Raw genomic sequence first — 20,267 nt, 5'->3', positions numbered from 1 at the left:
TGTTCTGGCTAAACATTAAGAAGAACTTTCGGATAGTAAGAAAAGTTCAGCACTGGAACAGATTCGCTCAGAAGGTGCTGGACTCTCTTTCATTGGAGGTTTTTCAACAGAGTTTGGATGGCTCTCACTTCTGGATTTTGTAGCTGTGATTCCTGCATTGCAGGGGATTGGATGAAATGGTCATTGGGGCCCCTTCCAACTCTACAATTCTATGATTCTGTAATAATTCATCTCCCATCCCATTCCCTTCATACATCACTTTCACTCTCTTTCTTATAAACTGCTGCTGTAAATATGTCATGATATAGCATAAACTGCTGGAGATTGTTTCCAGGTTGTTTTTTTTTATAAAAGTACAATTGCTCACTGTTGCATGGGAAGTCTTTAACTCTTGAATGAATCTTTTAGCCCCCACATCCTGCCATCACCCTAGAAAATTGCATGAGCTCCATCAGGTTTGACAGGTAGATGGAGAGTGTTTCTCTTCTCCCTCTGTGATTATCAGGGCAATGTTAACGGCACTTCCTCTAATCCAAGTCTGTGTGGACCTCAGTTTAGCAGTTTCATCCTTGTGGTGTACTGGTGATGATACACTTTGCTCTGTGTAATTTCCTGAGGCAATTGGCTGCCTGGGTAATTAACATGCAATTAAGCACTCTCTCCCATTACTAAGCCCCTCAGAATTAGTTACTTAATTATCCCTCTTTCCACCAGCTCACACCATTAACCTCAATTGTCCAAACCAGTAATGGGTGACTTCTGTATTCTTGGAGGATGTCCCATTCTCCATTCCATCATCTGTGGGCCTTTGGGATATTGCCAGGGTGGGATTATGGGGCATGGGCCAGGAATAATTTTTTAAGTGTTTCTGGGTGGGGAAAGAGTTTGGGGAAAGTTGAAATGGGAGGGTTATCTGGGTTACTGAACAGGGTACTAATTTGAGAGATTAAATTAATTTAAAACGGCTCTATCTGGGGATGATTTGGGAGTAATGGGATTAAATTAATTTGGGCCAGGTTCTGTTGGGAAATTAATTAAAGCTAAATGGTTTGAATAGGATTGATTTAGGGTGATCCTGGGTGGGGTGCAAATAATGACAAGTTTATCTGGCATAATTTGTATGGGGAATTATCTGGCATTCATTCTACAACATTTATTTTTGCAAGTTCTACACATTGTGGACCTACATTAGTCATACCCATGAATTTCTTTCTCCCCCCCCCCATACATTTTTATTAAATTTCCACTTTAAACAACAAACAATAAATTTCCACATTCATCTATACAACTCCTTTTCCACCACTCTGCCAAGCAAAGTCATACCCATGAATTTCTGTTCTGAGTAGGAGCAGAATTACCAATTCAAGTCTTAAGTGGACGGGCCCATAGCCTAAATCTTTTAAATACCTAGCAACACCACTAGCTGTGAGCCAAGTGATCTGTTTTGTTGTGTAGTTACAAGGGCCTGCCCTATTCTGCTCCCATGGTAGAGGCTACAGAACAAGGCAGGTTAGTTGGTTCAGCACCATGGAGAGCTCCAAGTGAGCAACTTGCTCCCAACAATAGTTGGAGGTGATTTGGGTGGTTTCTGCAGAAATGCCAACATCACGGCATAAGCCTGTTGTTTGAAGCCAATGATGTTTTACTCAAAGTAGTCCAATTGAAGTGAATTTCTTTTTCTTTAGTCATGTTGCTTGATTTCGGTGAACCTGCTCTAAGTAAGAGTAATGTTGGATACAACTCCAGATGACTCCATCCAGGTTCTGACTGCCTTAAGGATGCCGCACAATTACTTAATGCTGATAAGAAGTAAATTGACTTCCTCTTCCTCCTCCCCCACCAAGGGGATGAAGTGGCTCCCCTATGAAGAAAGGTTACATCATTTGGGACTTTTTAATTTAGAAAAATGACACTCAAGAGAAACAAGTTAGAGCCCACAGAATAGCTGTTGGTAGAGCATGAAACTCTTAATCTCAAGTTCATGGGTTTGAGTCCCACATTGTAGGGGGTTGGACTAAATGACCCTCATGGTCTCTTCTGATTTTACAATAGTTCTGAGTTTATAAAATGACGCATGGCATGAAGAAAGTAGATAGAATAAAGTTTTTCTCTCTTTCTCATAACTTTATAACTCATTGACATGCAATAAAACTGAATTTAGGACACATAAAAGGAAGTACTTCTAGACCCAGTGCATAGTTAAATTATGGAACTCACTCCCACAGGAAGCAGTGATGGCCACCAATCCAGATATTTTTCAAAGCAGATTGGACCAATTCATGGAGGACTCAACTATTGATGACTACTAGCCATGACGGCTGTGCTCTGCCTCGATTGTCAAAGGCAATAATACTTCTGAATCCCAGTTGCTGGAAACCACAGGAGGGGAGATGGTTCTTGGGTTCAGTTCCTATTTGTGGGGTTTCCATTGAGGCATCTGTTTAGCTACTGTGGCAATAGAATGCTGGAGTAGATGGGCTGTTGGCCTGATCAAGCCGACCCTTCTTAACATAAAAAAATTAAATTCCAGGATTTGTTGCATCTGCTAGCAACTCAGAGCGGAAGCTAAAACTATCTGAATAGTCTGAACTATCTGAACTATCCTATCTGAAGGCCCATGCAGTATATGTATCTGATTGCTTATGCAATAATGCTTGCTGATGTATCATTCTTTAGCCCGTAGATGTCTCAGCTCAAGAGGGCGACATATGGAGGAATGTAATGCCATTTCCAACTCAGTGGTTGAAGCTTTGCCTTGTTGAAACTCATTCTGACAGATTTTGATTCAGGAAAAAAAATTAAAGAAACAGAGCTGAGCTTTTAAGGACAGAAACATCCTTGTGGCATGAAGTTATGAAGGCGTATTCTAAAGCAGCTTTTCTCAATCTGGTGCCATCCAAATGTTTCGGACGACTGCTTCCAGCAGTACCAGCAGATATTGCCAATGGTCAGGGATAATGGGATTTGTCATTCATAAAATCCAGAGGGCACAGAGTTGGGGGAGGCTGCAGGAAAAACACATTTCATTAGATAAGATAATAGTGGGTGCATTTCCAAGTGGACATCTCTTACAGGCAGTGGTGGGGTGGTTGTGGTTGTGGTGGAGATACAATAAAATCCACAGCTGCTACACCATCAGTGTATACTCCCTTAGCTGGAAGACATTTCTTTAAAAAAAATGTAGACCCCCCCCCCGAACTCTAGAAGCAAAAGCAATTAATTACCAAGTCAATTCTGAGTGAGGGGTGTCCAGTAGTTGGTAATAAAAATAATGTATAAATTTGTCTTTCTTTTTAAAAATGCATTTGTACATCAGGGTTTGGGGGTGCGATTTTTTTTGGAGGAATTTAGTTCTTGTGAGATCTGATACAAACTAATCCAATCTACACTTCCTGGAACAATTACCAAGCCAATTCTGAGTGAGCGATGTTCTGTCATTGCTCTTAAAAATACTGCACACCATTTTCTTTCTTCTTTCATTTTCATTTTTAAAAATATATTTGTACATTGAGCTTTGTGAGGAATCCATCCATTGTTCATTCTGCTGCAGGCTGATCTGAGAGAGAGAGAGATTAGAATGTGTTTTTAAAATGTGTATTTAAATTCAGGTCAGCTTGTGACTGAGCTTCGCAATTTAAATCCACATTTGGTGTTTGTTTGTTTTTTTTATAAAATTTGCAGATGAATGAAGAAATGAGATGAAATGGTCATAAGAATGCATGTTTGCAAAAGTGACATCAGGTGGAAAGAATATGCTTTGTCTATCCCTGTTTCATATTGGTGGAGATACTGATGACTCAAGATTATGGATGGGAGAGTAATTCATTTAGTTTCTAGGGAAGACAGAGGTGACCATCTTCAGACTGGACTAGATGACCCTTGGGATCCCTGCCAACTCTACAATTCTATGATTCTGTTAATGCAGACCTACCAATTTGCACTTCCTGGACAGAGTAAAACACAGCTGTCTTTTCAAGTGTGTCCTCCTCCAAATGCTGTAATGCAGTCATATAACCAAAAATTCATACATTACGGGAAAGCATCATGTGTACATAGCCCTAGAGAGGGTGTCAGGCATCCCTTCTAAAACAAGTGCCCACTCGATCACCCTAGTTATTGGCCATGCTGGTCGAGGGCTGATGAGAGCTGTAGTCCAAAATGCCCATGATGGCTGCAAATGATGGGAGTCATAGTTCAAAACATCTGAAAGGCACTAGCTTTGGGAAGTATGCTGTAAGGTTCCCTCCCCCTTCCTTCAGCTAATGACCATCTGAATAGCCCCAACTCAAGAAGGCTATTTTTCATCTGGACTTCACATCATGATTTTTAGTAGGAATGATTTTTTTCTGGGACTCCAAAAGTGTCAGAGGACTTGAAATAATCATTTTTTCCCTTCCTCATTCTTAGTGGATTCACCTGCACAAAATCCCTCCCTTGGCTGAGATACTAAATTGTGAGTTTGATGGTCCTTTTTAAGAGGGGAAAGAAATGCCTTGTAAAAGTTGCTCCAAAGTCTCCATTACTTTTATCACCCTTGTCAATTTGATGCAGGAATCCTCTTTTTTTTTTTGCAGGGGGAGGGGAATGAAGCAGGACAGAGTTCATAACTCTTGTAGAAACAGGAGTAAGTAAAAGATGTATGATTCACGCAATGTAGAGTCATAGAATTGTAGAGTTAGATGCTACCCCAAGGACCATCAAGTCCAACCCATGATTACTTGTGAACCTCCCTATATCTATTGTGTGTGTGTGTTGTTTTGTTTTGTTTTGCCTCTGGCAAGTGGTAGGTCAGGGAATAAGGTGGAAGGTGGTGGTTGTAAGAAGGTTTGGCTTTGGTGTTGAATGAAGAAGGGAGATTCCAACTCAGGAAGAACTTTCTGATGGTAAGAGCTGTTCAACACTGGAACGGACTCCCTCTAAAGGTGGTAGATGCTAATTTGTTGGAGGGTTTTCAGAAGATTGGATGGCCATCTGCCAGGGATTCTGTAGCTGTGATTCCTGCATTGCAGGGGGTTGGACTAGATGACCCTCGGGTCCCTTCCAACTCCACACTTCTACAATTCAGTGATGTTGTTTAAAACATCAGGGTGGTGGTGGGGAGAACCCTGCTCTTGCACTCAGGTCCTGCTGAGTGTTTCCCACAAGTATCTGCTTGGACACTGTGAAAGGAGGATGCTGAACTAGATAGGCCTTATGGTTTTCTGTTAGCCTTTCTTCTTCTTCTTCAAAATGCAAAATGGTAAAATTAGAGATTTCCCTATAGACTTCAAGACATTGGAGAAATCCAAGAACAGGAGAGATTGGACAAATCAGTTTTACCTTTGTCTCACTTTTTCTGGTTGGCTGTAGCTGTTTCAGGTAGAAACCACTGATGGTGGGGGGAAGAAAGATTAAAAAAAAATGGATTAGAAATGTTGCCATAGAAATCAATGGAAATCATTGACTCTTTATGCGAATGCTTGCCTAATGAACCATTTCCAGGGAACACATTGTGTTTGGTAAGTAAGACCTGCATGTATTCAATGATGGGAAACAAAATGCCCACAAATGGGTATTTTTCCCATTGTCCATGATCACCTGACACTTGTGGAAGAAGATCTCCAGCAAGGCTATATGTCAAATTTTAACCTACTGATGATTCAGATATGTAGATGTGAAATCCTTCCAAAATCTTGCTGGTGCTAACCGGGCCGCAATAAGAAGATGGAGAAGTTGTTTGTTCTTTAAATCCCATTTGGACCATCAAATAGATTCAATAGTACCAAGCATTAGTAACATAAGGGTGAACTTTCTGACAGTTAGAACTTACTTGACAGTGGAACGGACTCCCTTGGAAGGTCTTGGGCTCTCCTTTGTTGGAGGTTTTTAAGTAGAGGTTGGATTGCCATATATCAGGGACTATTTAGCTGTGATTCCTGCACTGCAGGACTATGTGGCCATTGGGGTTCCTTCTAACTTTGTAATTCTATGACTCTTATAAGCTAGAGGTTAAACGATTTAAGAGATTCCTATGAATACTCTCTCCCAAAAACACTGGACAACCCCACCCCATGTGTTGATATGTGCCCAGCTGATGGCACCCCCTCAAACACATGGGGGAATTGCCACACTTCGAGGGCACACTCCAGTCAGATCAAAGCATCTGAGGAGGGCACAGAGGAAGGGCATAGTCTTAGGAGGCAGGGTGTGGCCTGTAGAGGTTTCTGAGGGCCAGATAAAAATGCCTGGAGGGCCACACTAAGCCCCTGGGCCTGACCCCTGTGCTACAGTGTCAGGCTGTGAAGTAGCGAAGCTCAGGGGACATATGGTGGGATATTTTATTATGGTGCCAGGGTCATAACTGAGAGTGACAGTAAATCATTAGAGTTTGACTAATACTGCTCCACAGTGGACATGGAGACCATTTAATGCTGTCGGCTTAGACCAGCCCCTAATAGATTGATGCTTGGCTCTGCCTCCATCGCTCTGAAGACCCCTGGACAGTGAATCCCATAACTGCTTGGGAAATTGGGGTGTGTGTGGATTTCCAATGGAAGCATCACCCAGAAGATAGATAAGTGTAAGAAGAGATAAAGAGATCTGTGGTGCCCTGGTGAGAGAACCAAGCTAAATGTCCAGCAAAGCTATCTCTCCACCCGGGATGATTTCCTGTTTGAATGTTCTCCCTGTAAAAGAGAAATTTGATAGCGACTGCTGAAGAGTGGGAGAGGAATAGGAGCCTCATGTGACACACAGGTTTTGAGGGGCAGGCAGAAAGAAAGGGGGAGTGGAACCAAGCACAAAAAAGTTTTAATTTATTTTTATTTTAAAATGCTTTGTGCATCTGCGTCTAATCTTGCCCCTTTATAAAAGTTATGTATTAGTGTGTATTTTTCTTTTGGTAAATCTACAATACAATACAATAAGGATTAAGGTTTTTTCCCCTCAGGATGGTGGAGGGTGTGTGTGCTGTGTCCCGTTGGTGTATTGGTGATGGTACTCACTTTGTTGGGTCAGAGGGGAACACCAAAAACAGAAGGTCAAGGAGGGTCAGTGGAGGGGAGAGTGACAAATGTTCTTATTTTCCCTCTCAGGAATATTGGAGGGTATATGATTGCTGCTCTTGGAGGGGAATGGGGATATCCCAGGCATAGGCAAACTCGGCCCTCCAGATGTTTGGGACTACAACTCCCATCATCCCTGACCACTGGTCCTGTTAGCTAGGGATTATCTGGAGGGCCGAGTTTGCCTATGCCTGGGATATCCTAGGAGTTCTCAACACCCTTAACTAACTACAGCTCCCAGAATTCTTTCAGGGAAGCCATGTAGTTTAAAGTGGTATAGTAGCACTTTAAAATGCATAGTGTGAAAATAGCATAAGAAAAGGAATAGATTAAAACTTTCCTCGCTGGACTCTTCATGATAATGATGAGTCTGATCTCAGTGGAACCCAGAGTAGTCCCCAACATACCATAATACAATGAAACTCAACATTTTTTTTAAACCACACACGCACATGCCTGGTTGAAGATAGATGTTCTTAACTGCTGTCTAAAGACCATCAAGGTGGGGGTTCAGTCACACTTCCCAAGGGAGGGAGTTTCCTATCTGAACACCCACTGAGACATTTCTATCCATAGCTGTCAACATTTTCCTTTTTTTAAGGGAAATTCCCTTATTCCGAATAGGATTCCTTGCAAGCAAAGAGAAAAGTTGACAGCTATGTTCCTATCTCAGGCATTAAAAGAGAAGATGATGAACTATCACTGGTGGGGAAATCACAAGCAAGGCTTCCCGCACTGATCATTAAGGTTAGCAAGTATTTGTGGACCATTCTTCTCTTTTACTGCCTCTCTCTCTATATGATTCGGAACTGTGATGTCTCACCTGGCGTTTGAAGCCATACATCCATCGCCCAATAGGCTGAATTGCTACAACAACTTGTGTGGTGTTGTTTCATTTTATTGGAAATTCACAATAACCTATTTCTGGGATCAGAACACTGACCTGAGAGTATGAAGAAGCAATATTTTTCACTCCCATAAATGAAGATCATGGGTACCTTCAGCCTCTTCTCTTTTAGAGCTTGGAGCAGCAACAGGAAGGACTGTTACTGAGTAATATGCTTTGCATGCAGGCGGTATCATGTACTACTCCTGACATCTCCAAGCAGGGGCCAGGAAAAGGCAGCTAGCTGGAATCCTGAAGAGCTGCTGCCTGTCAGTGCAGACATTACTGAGCTAGATGACTTGGTGCAAAGCAGCTTGCTGTGTCTTGTTAGGAGCACCCATTGCTTAGTGGTGGAGCATCTGCCTTGCGTGCAGTAGATCCCAGGTTCCATCACTCAGCCTGGACAACTCAGTTGGGTTAGAGCATGATGCTGATAATACCAAGGCTACAAGTTCGATCCTTGTATGAGGCAACTGCATGTTCCTCAGTTCCAGGGGCTTGGACTAGATGATCCTCAGGATCCCTTCCAACTCTACAATTCTATGATTCTATGTCTCCAGGTAGGGCTGAGAAGGTCTTTTGTCCAAAAGCCAGAAGAGCCACTGCAAGTCAGTGTGGATAATATAGTGCAGGAAAAGAGCTAAAAGGACCAGTGATCTGACTAAGGGCTTATCCACACTTACCCTTTGCTGTTCCCGGGCACAAGTCTGTGCTTAAAAGCTCAGTGTCCATGGATTGCTGTTTGCTCCGATTGAGCTTTAAAGAGTGTCTTTTTTTCAGGGAAAGCTCTGGAACAATAAATAAATAAATAAATAAGGGGTGTGTGTGCTCAGACATGGAGCTTTAAAGCATGGACCATGCCTAGCAAGAGCAGAGGGAAAGTAAGTGTGGAGAAGTCCTCAGCGTAATGCAAATCACAAACTCATTACATCAACCAATAGTGTTAATAGGATGGAACTTCCCAAGAGGGGAAAGAGCGGACTATGTTCTAAGCCTAGAACATGGGAAGCTGCCTTGTAATAAGTCAGACCATTGATCCATCTAGCTTAGTGCTGCCTGCACTGAGTGGCAGTAGCTCTCGTCGGTTCTGCAAATGAGTTTTTCCCAGCCCTACCTGGAGATGCCAGGGGTAGAATCTATTCTTAAGTGCTCCCTGTCTAACCCAGTGTGGACAGCACCTAACTGAAAAAGGTGTCAACATCCTGTAAATGTAGCAGCTCTTCAAAAGCTAAACTAGAGGCTTAGTGTGGGCAGCAGGTCATTCCATTGCAGCACCTCATTGACCTAACACAGCACAGTACATTCAGTCACTGGGTAGTGCTGGTGGGAGACGTAGAAGACAGGGGTGTGTGATGGAAACACAAGCAGGGGGGTTTGTTTTCCATAACTGCTTCTGATTCGGAGGTGTCAGATTGAGAGCTCAGCAGAAAGTTTGGCCCAATGCTTGGGGTCATGGTGTAGAATTGGGTGGGTACAAATTGAATGCCTTCAAAAGAGGATTGGACAAATTCATGGAGGAGAATTCTGCTGATGGCTACTGGCCATGATAGCTATGCTCTGCCTCTGTGGTCGGAGACAGGAAGGCTTCTGAATTTCAGTTGCTGGAAACCACAGGAGGGGAGAGTGGCCTTGTACACAGGTCCTGTTTGTGGGTTTCCTACAGCTAGGCTTGCCATACGTTCTGGTTTTGACATGTCCTGGTTTTCGGGTGTGAAAACTGTCGGGGGGGATTTGCTGAATCCGCAAAACGTCAGGGAAAACCCGGATGTATGGCAATACAGTGGTACCTCGGGTTACATATGCTTCAAGTTACATCCGCTTCAGGTTACAGACTCCGCTAACACCCAGAAATAGTGCTTCAGGTTAAAAACTTTGCTTCAGGATGAGAACAGAAATCGTGCTCCGGCGGCGCGGCAGCAGCAGGAGGCTCCATTAGCTAAAGTGGTGCTTCAGGTTAAAAACAGTTTCAGGTTAAGTACGGACCTCTGGAACGAATTAAGTACTTAACCTGAGGTACCACTGTACAATGGAAAAAGCAGTGAAAACAGCTCCAAAAGTTTAACATCACTATTTTGGGGGGTAGGTTTTGGGGGGAGCTCAACCATCTTGGTTATCTTCCTAAAAAAACCCAAACCCAGCTCAACAGCTTAGCGGGTGTCAGGAATTTTGCTTTTGCTTTTTGAAATATGGCAACCCTACCTACAGCAATCTGGTTGGCTGCTGTAAGAACAGGATCCTGGACTAGATCGGCCACTGACCTGATGCAGCAGACCTCTTCTTATGTTCTTAATACAGATGGTGGTGGTGGTGGAAGGTCCCTGGAACTGCAGGGCAGGCAAATTGATGCTGCAGTTATGCTTCCAGCTCTCAAAGTGACGAGTAATGTCTCAAGGTAAATCTTGTTAACGCTCAGAACTTCTGAAACACCTTTTTGCTTTTTATGCAGCCTTTCGCGGTACATGCCAGGCTCAAAGCTGTGTCAAATCTCCTGGTTTAATTTACTCCCAGGAGTACAAGAGCGGAAGAGCCTCATCTGTAAACAGAGAAACACCTCCAAGCTAAGTTAGGGTCCAGCTGCTAGCCGACTGGGGTTTTAATGCAGCCTGGCAGCAGGAGGAGAGTGGTTATCTCAGTGGCTCATTAAAGTCTCCATGGACTGAGGAAAGCTTGAGGAAATTGCTAGGTTGCTTTGAGAGCTGGAAGGAAAATGGACACCCGTTTGGAAGCTGAAAGGCAATATCTTCCCCACTGCGACTCTTTCAAGCTCCTGGGCAGCAGTTCCCAGGGGGAAGGTCTTTTGGTGGAACAGCGGCAAATGCCATATCTCATCAAAGGGAGAGCATTAAAGCAACAATTATCCCAAGCAGCCGAAGGCATGGCCATGAAAGAACATAAGAAGAGCCTGCTGGATCAGGCCAATGACCCATTTAGTCCAGCATCCTGTTCTCACAGTGGCCAACCATATGGGTAACCTAGAAGCAGGATTCAAGCACAAGAGCCCTCTCCCCTCCCGCTGTTTCCAGCAACTGGTATTCAGAAGCATTACTGCCTCCAAGCATGGAGGCTGAGCAAAGCGATCAGGACACCCAAGCCAGCCCTCATGGCAAAATGGCCAAGCTGCATTTCCATGTCTTCCAGAACTGCACGCCTTCTCTGAAAAGACACACATTTGCATTCTCTAGAGCTGCCTTATGGTTTCTTCTTCTTATAATAATAATAAATTTTATTTATAGCCCACCCTCCCTGGCCAGAGCTGGGCTCAGGGCAGCCAACACCAGTAAAATTACAGTAAAAACATAATGGGGGGGGGGACCAATTTAAAATACAGGTTAAAATGCAATTAAAAATGCAGCCTCATTTTAAAAGTAGCCCATAGATCAAAACCATAAAGGGAGGGAAACATAAGAGTCAGACCAAGTCCAAACCAGAGGCCAGGCAGAACAGCTCTGTCTTGCAGGCCCTGCGGAAAGATGTCAAGTCCCGCAGGGCCCTAGTCTCTTGTGACAGAGCATTCCACCACATTGGGGCCAGTGCTGAAAAGGCCCTGGCCCTAGTTGAAACCAATCTAACCTCCTTGAGGCTCGGGACCTCCAAAGTGTTGTTATTTGTGGATCTTAAGGTCCTCTGCGGGGCATACCAGGAGAGGTGGTCCCATAGGTACATGGGTCCTAGGCCGCATAGGGCTTTAAAGGTCAAAACCAGCACCTTAAGCCTGACCCTGTACTCCACCGGGAGCCAGTGCGGGAAATGGTTTGCAAACACATCACCACCCTCCCCCTGCCACCTCTGTTCTTTCTCACACTGTTTTTAAGGCCATATTATGAGGGCAAACCACAAACCCAACTCCCAGTTCAGTATCTGATACAGAGGGGCCAAGGCATTTTAGTTGGGCTGCAGTTTGACTCCTTCAGTAGTTCTGGAAGGGAGAAGAGGCTAATGCTATCCCTTCCACTATCCTTTCTAGAGGCATTCAGGAGAGAATGAGTGACACCAGTCAGACTTCCACTGCTGTGAATGTGTCACTGAGGCCATCAACACAACTGGTGGCTTAGGGGGAGGAGGCAGCAATGCTTCTGAATCCCAATTACTGGAGGGGAGGGTGCTCTTGTATTCGGGTCTTGCTTGTGGGCTTCCCAGAAGAGACATCTGTTTGGCCACTGAGAGAACAGGATGCAAGACTAAATAATCATTCAGCCTGATCCAGCAGGGCTTTTCCTTAGTGTGAGCAGTCCCTCACTGCCATTATAAGCCATTTCTCCAAAACTGAACCCTTAGGAATACTAGAAGAGCTTTGCTGGATCTGGTCAAAGGCTTATCTAGCCCAACATCCTGTTCTCACAATGGCCAACCAGATGTCTATTGCAGGAGAGTAAGTACTACTGGTAAGGTGCTCAGCTTGTGGTCCTCCACATGTTGGACTACATTTCCCATCATTCCCTGACCAATCACCATGCTGGCAAGAGCTGATGGGAGTTGGGAGTCCCTGTGCCCTGTAGTAGCGCAAAACCACACCTTTGATTTCTGCTTTGTGCTTTTAAAACCATCTGAGATATTTGCAATTTGCAGTGGAGAGACCTTTCTCCTGTCTGCCATTACCCCTTCTGCAAATCCTACCCTCCACCTTCCAAATGTTTTCCACCCATAAGGGATTTGCAATGTAAATATAGGGCTGGAGGGAGTTGCAGAGGATAGAGTTAAACACTCTCCTTTTGCTCAAAACTCCAATCTTGCAAATTGTTCCCTCCTGGCTGAGACTGGCATAGGCAGCTGCCAGACTTTAAAGGCATGAGGCTGAGATGGAACGTGTCATTCCTCCCTCAGCTTTGGAAACAAATAGAGGATTTTATGGACAGTTGCTGATCTGGCTGGCTGCGCCTGGCATTATGTTCAATTAAAGCGATAAAAAGGCAAAATGTGCTGCTGTAAAAAATATATTAATGTATGTGTTTCCAGAAGGGAGAGGAAGAGAGGAGAGGCTATCAAAATGTTGATGAGAGACCAACAATTATATTTGATAGTGGGACCCCAGTCAATCTGGCACATCTTGTCATTCAGTCCTAGTAACCTGCTCCCAACAGTGGGCAGCAGAAGTGTCTAGGAAGTTCACAAGTAGAATATGAAGACGGAAGTCGTCACTTTTGCTTGCCCACAGCATCTGGTATGCTGCTCCTGTTTATGGAAGTGTTGTTGTTGTTGATGTTGATGATGTTGTTGAATTCTATCCAACCAAGTTCAAATAGGAGTAGAAGAACTGAAATTAATGGACATGATCATAGAATCACAGAATGACAGAATGTTAGTGAATGTTACCGGGCATGTTAGTGAATTCCATTTATTTAAATGATTCTGCTCTGAGTAGAATTTTGTATTAGCTAGTTATATAGTTGCTTTATATAGGGCAATCTCTAGGTCAGGGATGCCCAGTAGCGATTGCTGTGAAAGAAAAGAAAAGCAGGGAAAGGCTCTGCCCTCCCCCCCCCCGCTTTCTCTGTGTTTCAGTGTTGTGTCAAATGGGCGTTAATTTTTTCCTGTTTGTGGTGGTGAGTTCATTCTGTTACTGGAGTCTGGTTGTTTACAGTAGCAATGCTGTATTAGGTGAGTGATTTGCCCCCCCCCCATATAGGCTTTCTCCCCCCTAAAAAAAGCTCTGCAACAGTGTTTTTATACTGGGAGTAGATCACAGTTTCTTGGGAGTTGGAAGTGCCTGCTCTAGGTGATTTACAACTAAGTTTTTAAAGAACTTTTAAAAAGGAACTATCACTAAATCATCATAACAATATAAAAAAATGTAATAACTGGGTGGGCTCAGGGAGCAGTGTCATGACTAAGACCACATCCCAGAAGAGCATAAGAAGTCTAGCATCCTGTTCTCACAGTGGCCACAAGAGCACAAGCACAAGAGCACTCTTCCCCTCCTGTGGCTTCCAGATACTGGTATTCAGAAGCATTACTGCCTCTGCTTCTGAGCTATCCAGTTTGCATCGAAAGGTAATTTTATCAACTTTGCGCTCTCCAAAACAGTATGAGAACCAAAACACAGCCATCCTTCAAAACCTGCATGTATCTTAATTTTGCAATGACATGTTCCAACCAAATAATGTCTGAAAAAGTGCATGTATTAGGGGAAAACATGCATACCAATGGAGATATAGTGGTACCTCGGGTTAAGAACTTAATTCGTTCTGGAGGTCCATTCTTAACCTGAAACTCTTCTTAACCTTAACTTTAGCTAATGGGGCCTCCCACTGCCACTGCGCCACCGCCACACGATTTCTGTTCTCATTCTGAAGCAAAGTTCTTCTTAACCCAAGGTACTATTTCTTAACCCGAGGTACTATTTCTGGGTTAGCGGAGTCTGTAACCTGAAGCGTCTGTAACCCAAGGTACCACTGTATCTGTGAAAAACAACTTTCAAAATGCACTATATCACTCGCAAAAATCTGCCTGTTTGTCAAAACAAAATTCAGACAAAAAAAATCTGTTCATTAGGAGAAATTTGCACCGAAAAGCCAATGAATTTTCAGGAGGATTTTTTTTTTTTTTTTAAAAAAGAAATTTCACAAATGGCTGCAGAAATATGAAGAAGTAAATTTAAGGCTGTAGAGATGAAAAACTGAGAGAACTGAAATGTTCCCTAATCTGGATCAGAGGTCCGAATCCAGAACTTTTTGCTGAAAATACTGAGCTTCATGCTGAAAAGTCCTAGCAACCCCCTTGAAAATCATATTTTCCCCCCAAATTATTATTATTTTCTTCCCTGATAGCTAGGGAGCTCTGATGGCCTTGGCAAATTCTCTGGTGGTCAGTGGTTCTGCTCTCGTAGCCCCTGACTGTAGTTACCTTCTCTGGAGCCCCATTCCTAGCAGTGTTATGTTCTGTACGTGTCTGAGTCGCCTGTTATTCCTCTAGACTACCCGACCTAACAAAACAACTTGAAGGAGAGCAAGAAAATAAAGAGTCAGTTGCAGCTATCATTACCCAAACAGCTTGGCAGCAGTCATCTCAGTGACTCACGCTAACAAAGGTGACCTTGGCTTTTATTATATGAGATTGCCAGCATCCGCATCTCTGAGCCTTTGATTGATACTTGTGATGCGTCTTGGCAGAAGGGACCATGGTGCTTCCTAAGAGGCATCTCTGCTTGCTGGAATTTGCAGGGATCTCAGCTACTACTACCAACATCACCCAATTGCCTAGGTGGTGTAGGTATTAGTCATTGGCAAGGCTGTTGGGAACTTATTATTAGGTATTGTATCATAGAATTATAGTTGAAAGGGACCACAAGGGACATCTAATCCACTTCCTGTAATGCAATAATCTTTTGCCCAATGTGGGGCTCGAACTCACAACTTTGAGATTGTGTGTCATGTGCTCAACTGACTGAGCTATCCGGGCAACTCTATGGTTCTTCCTCTTCTTCCTCTTCTTGTTACAGTTTATCATCCACCCTTCACCCTAAGATCCCAGGGCAGGTCACAGCAATTAAAACACAGCACGGATATAAAAACACAATATTATACCATGTTAAAAACAGTTACAAAAATGAAAATTAAAAGAAATAAGGTGGGTCACAGAATCATGGAGTTGGAAGGGATCACAAGGGTCATTAAGTCCAACCCCCTTGTAATACAGGCATCACAGCTAAAGGAGCTTTGAAAGATGGCTATCCAACCTCTGTTTAGAAACTTTCTGTGAATGATAGTCCACCACCTCCCAAGGGTCTTAGAGATATCCATCTCAGGTGCATCTTCAGCATTTGCTGAAAGCTGAATTACAAAGGTGCCAGACATACCTCTCCTGAGCCATCATCACCCTGAGCTTCTGATGGTTGAAGAGCTACCAAGAGGGCCCCCTCTGCCAATCTTAGCACTTGGGAGGCTCTGTGGGGAAGGAGGAGGTCTATTGGGTATTTGGGGGCTGAGTCATTTAGACAAATCATCGTTTAGACAAATGGTTATTAGAGAAAGTAATTAGACCAATTCAAGGACATAAAGGCTATCAGTGGCTACTAGTCATGGTGATGATACTTTGGCTGGAGGCTGTATGCTTATGATAACCAGTTGCTGGATACCACAGAAAAGGATGATACTACTACTACTACTACTAATATATTATTTATACCCCACCCATCTGGCTGGGTTTTCCCAGCCACTCTGGGCGGCTTCCAACAAAATATTAAAATACAGTGGTCTGTTAAACATTAAAAGCTTCCCTAAACAGGGCTGCCTTCAGATGTCTTCTAAAAGTCTGGTAGTTGTTGTTCTCTTTGACATCTGGTGGGAGGGCGTTCCACAGGGTGGGTGCCACTACCGAGAAGGCCCTCTGCCTGGTTCCCTGTAACTTGGCTTCTCCATTCTGGAATTTTGAGGGCCACTCTATTGAATATTGTTCAGCATTCAAGTATTTGGGTATCACTTTTCAGTATGGGCTTAGCTGGTCAGCTCACCTAAATATGTCCATCCTGGCTGCCCGTAGAACCATCAAAGCTTTGGAGAAATTCTTCTATGCAAAAGGCGGCCAGTTGGTTCCACCAATCAGAAAAGCATTTATCAGCAAAGTCCTCCCGATGCTACTGTATGGGGTTGAAATCTGGGGGTGGAATTTAAAAACACTACAACGGCTCGAGTTTCTACAAAACTCCTTTGCACGAAAGGTACTGGGCCTCCCCAAGGGCTCGGTTGCTGCACAGTTAAGAACAGAGCTGGGCCTCCCCTCCATTGTTGCAAGAGCCCACATTAGAATTATTAGTTTTTATTGTAAATTAATCAAAGCCCCAGGTTCCCTTTTAGCCAGGCAAGCCTTTTTAACTTGTTCTCACAGCAATAAATGGTCCAAGGCCATGGAGACTATTACTGCACGCTACTCCCTCCCAGATCTGGACACGCTGTCAGCTTGGGATCAACATAAAATCCGGGCCTGGATTCTTACTAGAGACGAGGCCATGGACCGGGCACAGTCCACCACAGCTCGCCTCTCCATGTGGCTCCCTAAAGTGAAAGTGGTAAGATCACTTGCCAACTACTTGATAGACCTGACGGAGCCCAATTTGAGAAGAGCGTTTACCATGGCCCGTTTCCATTCTATACCCACGGCCTTCCTGCAGGGGATTTACTCTAAGACCCCTATTACTCAGAGTCTACGTCCATGCACAATGAATGAAGTAGAGGACTTCATACATTTCTTTTTCTACTGCCCTATTTATGAGCTAATAAGAACTAAGCTCCTCCTCTTGATCCCGTCCACCATCACATCTAAGGAAGACTGTTTGAAATCGCTTCTTGTGGACGCAAATCCCCAAGTTACACGTGGGGTGGCAATCTTTATAGTGCAGGCCTTGAAACTCAGGGCTACTCTGACGGGGTAGTGTGTCCTAGACCTGGACCTGTCTTAATTCTTTTATTACCTTTTTAACCTAATGTCCCGAGCCTATTTTGGGGCCATTATATGCTTTATATACATTCGCAGTAATATCGCTTTGAATTTTGTTTGGTTGTTTGTCTCTAGCATTTTTATTTATTTATTTTTATCCTGCTATGGCTGTATGCTAATGCAATAAAGGTTTGATTGATTGACTTGGCTTCTCGCAGTGAGGGAACCACCAGAAGGCCTTCAGAGATGGACCTCAGTGCCCGGGCAGAACGATAGGGGTGGAGACGCTCCTTCAGGTATACTGGAGTGCTCTTGCACTTGGGTCCTGATTGTGGGCTTCTTACAATTAATCACTGCTGCTGACCCTTCCTTTCACTCTCTTCTGCACCTGTGTAACAGGACAGGGAGTGATCAGTTACAACCGAAAGAAAATTTTCATCAGTTGCAAACAACACTTCCTTTCTTCAGTGACTTTTTCCCAGCACACATTGCAAGAAGAGAAAAAAAGGTGGTATACTGAGATTGACATCACTCACCATGGCCCTCAATTACCCTAAACCATTGCCCTCACTTGCCTTCAGTATGTCATAATGCAGGCAGCTCCAGTTGACTATACAGTGTTATGATGGCCAAGTGTGTGGAACTATCAATGTGACTAATGCAAGAAGGCATAAGAAGCAGCCATAAAAGTTGCGCACAGGAGGCAGTGCATCAGTCTCATAATCTGAAGGTCCCAAGTTTGAGCTTGAGAGAAGGCAGCTTACAGCTGTCTTATTTTTGAGTGTTGCGATGCATTGGTCTAGGACCAGGAGAGACCAGGGTTCAAATCCCTACTCAGCCATGAAGCTCACTGTTTGACCTTGGGGGCCCCTCACTGCCTCTCAGCCTAACCTACCTCACAGGGTTGTTGTGGGAATTAAATGAGGGGTATATGTCACCTTGAGCTCCTTGGAGAAATGGGTTGGTATATAAATGCAGTAAATAAATAAAATAAGTATCATCTGAAAAAGAGAGAGGAAATAATGGCAGTGAAGAGGAATAGATTTTTGAGGGGTGGGTAACAATTTGATCCAACTGAAATGGCTAGCTTCTACCTGAAAACCTAAGCAGTAGAAGATTGGGCAATGCTCTAGTGCTCTCTGGGACTGAGATTGCTCCAATTGTCTGTGTTAAGCTGATCATATAGTATCGCTGATGGCCCAGAGAGGAGTTAATCAACATGAATGACTCTTGCCGACAGTGGCCCTCTGCGGCAAGACAAAGAAAGACACAAGTAGCAAAATAGCTGCTCTCTATTATGACACTTCTCTGCCTGAATGGCACAGGAAATATCCTCGGAAGTTAAGGCATGTCACAACAGCCATCAGCTGCAGAGGGTGACTGGTTTGAAGCTGCGAAGTGTGATACCTGCTTCCTCTGAGCTAACCCTGTCTTGGATTTCTCCTTCTTACAAAATGTGGGGGAATCAAGTCTGGGACGCACTGCCAAAAGAGGGTTTTCCTTTTCTCTCCTCTTGCTTTCTGTCTTTCTGTCTTTCTGTCTTTCTGTCTTTTCTTCTTTTTGACTTTCTTCTTTTTTAGACTAAGCGGCCATTTTATCTTAGAATATTATAAAAAAAATACGTCGTAATGGGTTTGTATTTTTGTATAGCTATGAATTAATATCAATAAATAAGTTTTTTTTAAAATATATGAGTTTGACCAAACTGTGGGAGGCAGTGGAAGACAGGAGTGCCTGGAGTGCTCTGGTCCATGGGGTCATGAAGAGTCGAACACTACTAAATGACTAAACAACAACAACAACAACATGGGACCCTCTGTCTATTCTCATCTATGAAGAATCCCTCTTGGAACAATTTGTAGAGGACAAGGTCTAGGCCCCCATAGACAGCACACCTACAACCCCCATGCCCTAGCAAGGCTGGATGCAGGGTTTGAACTCACAGGGTCCATTACAAACAGAAGCACAGATGCTGTGTTTATGCCATAAAGAAACACTTGGTGGCTCAGGATCAAACTAAAACTAGAATTAAGTCTTCTTTGTTTTTCCTTCGACTGGCAGGCTAAGACCCTCCTGTTCAGACACGCCTTTGGAAATAAAGGTGCAGATGATGCTGATCGCTGGGTTGCTGTCATGGCGAACTGGATTTTAAACTGCTGTTTCTAACATTTATATATATATAATTTTGCATGTTATAATGTTTTAAAATAGAATCATAGACCTGCAGAGTTCAAATGGACCCCAAGTGTCATCCAGTCCAGCCGACAGCATTGCAGGAATCACAGCTCAAGGCAGATGGCTATCCAACCCCTGTTTAAATACTTCTCATGAAGAAGAGCCCAGCACCCTCCAAAGGCCATCTATTCCATTGTCAAACAGCTCTTACTGCCAGAAAGTTATTCTTAATGCTTAGCTGTGATTTCATTTTTTTTTTATTCCATTGGTTCAGATCCTGCACTGCAGCAGCAGCAGAAAAGAAGCTTTCTCCATCTTCCATGGCACGGCCCTTTAGATATCTGAAGATAGCTCTCATATCATCTACCAGTCTTCATTTCTCCAGGCTAGACATACCCAGCTCCTTTGGCCGTTCCTCATTAGCAGCAGAAAATAAATGGTGGAAGCCATCTTGAATCCCAGCTTGGGAGAAAGGCAGGATAAGAATGTTAGATAAATAAATAAGTAAAAGAATATACTTCAATGGCGTATTTTGAATTGTTTTAACCCACCCTGGGACCTTAGGATGAAGGGTAGATAAGAACTTAGAATAATAAGATAAAAAATTATCATTATGAAATAAAACAATAGACAAAAACCAACATCTCCCATCTTTAAAATGCCCCATTTTCATGAGGACAGACAGGCTGGTGTCACCACAATGGACCAGCCTCCACTGTTGATGGCCCAAGCAGAAGCTTGGACATCCCATCCCACTCGGGTCTAGGTGCTTGTAGAGGTTGGTTCACTCACTG

General features: G+C 43.7%; 1 protein-coding gene across 5 annotated transcripts in view; it reads left to right on the top strand.

Annotated features, from left to right (window-relative positions):
• Window positions 1–20,267, top strand: part of AJAP1 (adherens junctions associated protein 1) — a 120,683-nt gene that overhangs the window by 71,860 nt on the left and 28,556 nt on the right. The window lies entirely within an intron of this gene.

The sequence above is a fragment of the Podarcis erhardii genome, assembly GCF_964252035.2.
Source record: "Podarcis erhardii genome assembly, chromosome: 7".
Classification (NCBI taxonomy): domain Eukaryota; kingdom Metazoa; phylum Chordata; class Lepidosauria; order Squamata; family Lacertidae; genus Podarcis; species Podarcis erhardii.
The sequence above is the reverse complement of the archived record's forward strand: the minus strand, read 5'-3'. Positions and strand labels throughout refer to the sequence as shown.